This window comes from Chiloscyllium plagiosum, chromosome 32 (assembly GCF_004010195.1).
Source record: "Chiloscyllium plagiosum isolate BGI_BamShark_2017 chromosome 32, ASM401019v2, whole genome shotgun sequence".
NCBI lineage: Eukaryota > Metazoa > Chordata > Chondrichthyes > Orectolobiformes > Hemiscylliidae > Chiloscyllium > Chiloscyllium plagiosum.
The window spans coordinates 18,200,934-18,206,933 of NC_057741.1; the positions used below are offsets into that span (position 1 = coordinate 18,200,934).

At 42.1% G+C, this 6,000-nt stretch overlaps 1 long non-coding RNA gene across 1 annotated transcript in view; it reads left to right on the top strand.

The window, feature by feature from the left end:
• Positions 1 to 335: 335 nt before the first annotated feature.
• LOC122539376 overlaps positions 336 to 6,000 on the top strand; it is a 23,077-nt gene continuing 17,412 nt past the window's right edge. The window contains exons 1-2 of the long non-coding RNA XR_006309058.1: positions 336 to 671; positions 914 to 1,045. This is a non-coding gene — a long non-coding RNA (uncharacterized LOC122539376). The remainder of the gene's footprint in view (positions 672 to 913; positions 1,046 to 6,000) is intronic.

The following is a 6,000-nucleotide window of genomic DNA, read 5'->3' on the forward strand; positions in this document are numbered from 1 at the left end:
GTCAAGACATCCATCCTCAGCTGAGACTCTGAGCACCCTTTAAGTTGTTCAAGTAGAGTCAGGTGTTCCATTAGGGCCAATTTATTCTAACAAGAAGCCTCTTTGGGGTTCTGTTTCCCTCCTGCATCTTTTTTGTTTGCAAGTTTTGCAAGTTTTGCTCCAATGTCCTTCCTTTCCACAATTGTTGCAGTTTTCACGATGTTTATCAGTATTAGTAGGGCATACAGTTTGGATGACTCTGAGTTTCGATTCCAAGTATCGTTCTAGCTTACTTCCTTCTCCAGTCAGGACTCTGAGGGAGATGTGGTTCTGCTCTCAATCGTGGCAATGTAATTTCAACATTTTTGCAAGTTCAGCTTTAAGGCCGACCACAAAGGCTGATTTTAATGTGACAAGTACCTGCTGTTCTGTATCATTCGACCTATTGTCACGAGCAAACCCTGAGTGTGCCATCCAAACATATATAAAATGCTCCACAAAGTCCCTAATGTCTTCAGTGCGTTTTTGTTGGTAGGCAGTTATTTTGTTCCAATCTGTTCTAGAAGGGCTGTAATCACAGACCCACTTGCGAATAGAATGACACATGTCTCCTAATTTCTGTTCATTTTCTCCTAACTGTGCTGCTACTCGAGTGAGAAGTTTATTTCATGTATTTGATCCCACCGTGACAGGTAAAATTTGAACTCCGTCCATGGGATTTATAGAGTAAATATTTTTCAACTTTTGCAGTTCACTCCATGTTTTTAGACACCCCTTCTTAGCATGTGGCAATTCTTTTGCCTACCTTTTGACCAATTTCGGATCGGGGCTGGGGGGTGCTCGTGAACAGCTCATTGTGTGTATTCACATTTGGATCACCTGGCTCATCGTCTTTCTCTTTGACACAAATCTTTTTCCATTTTTGTTGTTTTAGTCAGACTGGGTGCATGGCCACAGGGGGTTCCTTATTAGTATCGGAATCATCATTGTTCCCCAAGGACGATTCTGAATTACCTTTAAGAGAAGGTGCACTTGGAGTATGAATGAGACATAAAGATATAGCAGGGTAAGATAGTGGAGTTGGTGAAGTAGTCTTCATGTGTTCTATCTCCTTTTTAGCTGCAGCCAATTTGTCTTTTGTTGTTTTTAATTCATTACATACCACTTTTAACTGATCTTTTGAATTGTTCTCTTCTCAGTCATGTTTGGATTTGTCAATGATCTCTTGTCTCTGTCTTAACTGTTGCATAACACAAAGAGACCATTGAGTTTGTTCTTTGTTTTTGAGTTGGGTACGTTTTCCCCCAAGCTCGTTTGTTATCACCCAGGGACCATTGTCCTGTGGAGGTTCCATATTTCTTACAAATGTCCATTTGGTAGGGAGATTGAATCATTATTCAATACACTCTTGTAGTTTTTGTAAGACTTCCTCTTCTAGAATATCAGGTGCCGACCTGTGACAGTAGTTGGCAATGGTCAGGATGCGTCAGGTCTCACATCTCTTAGGTCAGAACTGAAATAAGATTCTTTTTGAGCTGTAAATAATCTGATTGATTACGGAAAGAGACGTCTGTATTTAACAGTAGATTCTGGACGAACTATGTTCGTCTTTTTTGGATCACGTCAGACAGGACTTCCCACCATAAAAACTATCACTTTCACCCGAAGACTTTTAAATAGAGGAGTACCTTGTAGGCATTAGTAGAGTGAAATGAGAGTAATAGTGGTGGCCAGGCATCTTATTATAATCCTGCCGACTATGCCAAGTTGTTGAGTTCTTTCCAAGACCAGTGAACAGGAGCAAGACAGAGACCGAGGAGTCTAAAAGGTTGTCTTTATTGAAAGCACTTCTTAGTACATCTTCAAACTTAAGTTCTTCTGACTGTCAGTAGAGTCATAGAGATATACAGCATGGAAACAGACCCTTCAGTCCAACTCATCCATGCTGACCAGATATCCTAAGTTAATCGCATCCCAACTGCCAGCATTTGGCCCATATCCCTCTAAACCCTTCCTATTCATGTGGAAGTAGCTTTTTATACAGCATTGCAACCGAAACTTGTTTATACAATATTCTTACCGTTATCTGTCCCTACTATGATAAACAGATATTTTCTTTACGGAGTATTTACTTACTCTATCTCTCTTGCACAGCATAACTCACACAGGCCTGACAGCATTTGCTGTTATATGTCACTTGTGTCATCCACATGAACCCAATCATGCATGTTAACCCGATCATATTTGCTGTCAGATGCTACTTTAGTCATTCATCTTAATCATCCTAACTACCTTCAGTTACCGTCCTGCACAACGAGGGAGACATTAGAGATTTTCAAAGTCTGTCCATGTGTTAAAATATGCACAATGTAATATGTTTTCTCATAATATAATAGCTAAATAGGAGAAAGGGCACATTTTGAGATGCATATTGTGCATTCTTTATTGAATTTTTATGTGAAGTGTTACATCTGTGATGATCATGCTGTGGTACATGACTTTAAATGGAAACCTAGCTGGCTCCCTATATGCACTGTAGGGGATATTATCTCATTTAATTTTCTACAGCTATAAATGACACGTCTGCAGATTACTGGATTTGAACAATAATGATATATCAGAATAATTGGGCTGGATTGAATGTAATGTTAACGTCTCCATAATCCTTAAATGTCCTTGGCATGAACACTAACTCATGAGTGTGCATGATTAAGCTGCAATCCCCATTCCATTAGGTAGTGGAGGATACTGATTTAAATTGGTAAGGGAGGAAAGCAGGGCTAGATCTACACTGTTGCCATCAGCCCTGTATACAGGAGATAGGCCTCATCACTGAGGATTCATTCATCATCTTGGGCTGAGAATTCTAAAGGTCTGTGGCTGTAAATTACACAAGTTGTATTCTGACAGCTCCCTGGGAAACAAGCATAGTCCTGCATTAATCTCCGCCTGTGCTCACAAACCATTTTTATGCACGAGTGAAATCCTTGATAATGTATGATTTAGAAATGCAGCTGGCTGTTCCTAGGGATCTTTTGTGGCTGCAAAAGTTTAGTCAATGACCTTTTGCTCGCAAGGAAATTCAGCCATGACACCCCATGTAGATGTCAATAAGGAAGTGGATAGAATCATATGTAATGAAATAGGGCTTTTGTGACTGCCTTTATGCACCTATGTGTGACATTTGGTATCTCACATGCTAACACCACTTGTGACCTAATGGTCATTGCTGGCATTGAAATTGCGCGATGCTGTAAACTTGAGTTTGGGTTCCCAACCAATTCTCATGGTTGCATGTCTTGATGAATAATGTAACGTATCTCAGTGACCAGTTCCTGGGATTCCCTCTGTGTCTCTGATATTATCTCACTGTCATCTGAAGATAGTTTATTTTTATTAACCAGCCAGATATGTACAACTCTATCCACCCTAAACAAACAAACTAAGCTACAAACAATTGTGCATGTTAGGTCTGAATCCTGATCCTGTACCTTCTAACCTCCCTGTTGTGATTTCCTCCATTACCATTTAACCCAACTTTTCATATTCTTTCCAGGATGTAGGTTTGCTCGCTGAGCTGGAAGGTTTGTTTTCAGACATTTCATCACCACACTAGGTAACATCTTCAGTGAGCCTCCGGATGAAGTACTAGTGGTATAGCCTGCTTTCTATTTATGTGTTTGGTTTCCCTAGGGTTAATGATGTCATTTCCTGTGGTGATGTCATTTCGTCTGGTGATGTTATTTCTTGTTCTTTTTCTCAGGGTTGGTAAATGAAATCCAAGTCAATGTGTTTGTTGATAGAGTTCTGGTTGGAATGCCATGCTTCCAGGAATTCTTGTATGTGTCTCTGTTTGACTTGTCCTGTGATGGATGTGTTGTCCCAGTCAAAGTGGTATCTTTCCTCATCTGTATATAAGGATATTAGTGAGAGTTGGTCATGTCATTTTGTGGCTAGTTGATGTTTATGTATCCTGGTGGCTGGTTTTCTGCCTGTTTGTCCAATGTAGTGTTCATTACAGTTCTTGCAAGGTATTTTGTACTATACCACCAGTGCTTCATCCAGAGGCTCACTGAAGATGTTACCTAGTATGGTGACGAAATGTCTGAAAACTGAAAACTGCCTGACCCCTTCCAGTTCAGTGAATAAACCTACATCCAGAACCTCAACCTGAGCTAGAAATCTTCTCAAAACTCACTAATATTCTTTCCTCTCCACTTTGTTCGCCACTAACTCTTTTAAGCTGGAACCTTTGACCAGTTCCATGCACATACCATCTCTGTATCCTATCCCTGACATCCCCATGACCACTCTAATGCTAAACTCTTACATTATCCTCCTCTATACTCTCATTCGCTCCTATGACCCACCCCACAACACCTTCCATGACCTGTCCACATTCCAACCTTCTAACTTTGACTGTGACAATCCTCAACAACAGCCTTAGGACTCCACCATTGATAGCATTAACTCCACCTTTCAGGCCTATCATTCATCTTTCAACCCCTACTTGCCCCACCCTGCCCCAGCTTCTTACAGGACACTCCCTTTCTCACACTGCACCTGGACACCACCCTCTGTCCACCCTCCCTTCCTTCCACACCTCTCGGCACCTGAAATTTTCAAAACTTGCCACCTTCTGCCATAGACTTCAACATAGAAAATTACTTATTTTAATCACAACTGCCCAAAGGTGACTAGGTATACTACTGTTAAATGAGGTGCCACAAGATCCTCACACACCACCAACTTTATCTGCAGCAAGTGAACTCTGGCTCAGGGTTGATGAGCTGGAATCTGAGCTTCAAACACTGCGGCACATCCATGGACACTTTGTTTCAGGAGGCAATTACACCTGGTAGATTAAGTAATTCAAATTCAGTCAGTGATCAGGGACAGTAGAGTTTGACTGCAAGTGAGGGAGGTAGAGGATCCTGAGTTCAGGAACGGAGGAGCCCCAGCTCTTGGCCTTGTCCAACAGGTACAAGGTGCTTGCTCCATGTGTGGATGAGGAATAGGGCTGTGGGGAGGATGAGCCAGCTGACCATGGCACCATGTTGCAGGATGCCTTTCAAGAGGGAGGAGCAAAAAGACAAGTGGTAGTTATAGGGAATTCCATAATTAGGAGGATAGATAGTATCCTTTGCAAGCCAGTTCGGGAGTCCCATATGGTCTGTTGCCTGCCTGGTGTCACAATGCAGGACATCTCTGATTGGCTTGAAAGGATATTCGGGTGGGAGGCCGATGATCCAGTTGTTGTGGTCCACTTTGGGACAAACAACATGGGCAAGGCTAGGAAGGAGGACCTGTTTGGGGAGTATCAAAAATTAAGGAACAGGTCCTCGAGGGTTATAATCTCCAGATTGCCACCTGAGCCATGTGAAAATTGGCTTGGGATAAGAAAATTAGAGAAGTAAACATGTGGCTAAAGGAGTGGTGTGGGCAAGAGGTATTCCATTTCATGGGGTTTGGCATCATAGAGTCATAGAGATGTACAGCATGGAAACAGACCCTCCGGTCTAATTCATTCATACTGACCAGATATCTCAACCCAATCTAGTCCCACCTGCCAGCACCCGGCCCATATCCCACCAAGCCCTTCCTATTCATTTACCCATCCAAGTGCCTATTAAATGTTACAATTCTACTAGCCTCCCCACTTCCTCTGGCAGCTCATTCCATACACATATCACTCTCTGTGTGAAAACATTGCCCCTTAGAGGGGAAAGATATAAAAGAGACCTTTCATATCTCTCCCCTCTCACCCTAAACCTCACCATCTAGTTCTGGACTCTCCGACCCCAGGGAAGAGACTTTGTCTATTTATTCTATCCATGCCCCTCATGATTTTATAAACCTCTAGAAGGTCACCCCTCAGCCTCCGATGCTCCAGGGAAAACAGCCCCAGCCTGTTCAGCCTCTCCCTATAGCTCAAATCCTCCAACACTGGCAACATCCTTATAAATCATTTCTGAATCCTTTCAAATTTCACCACATCTTTCCAATAGAAAGGAGACCAAA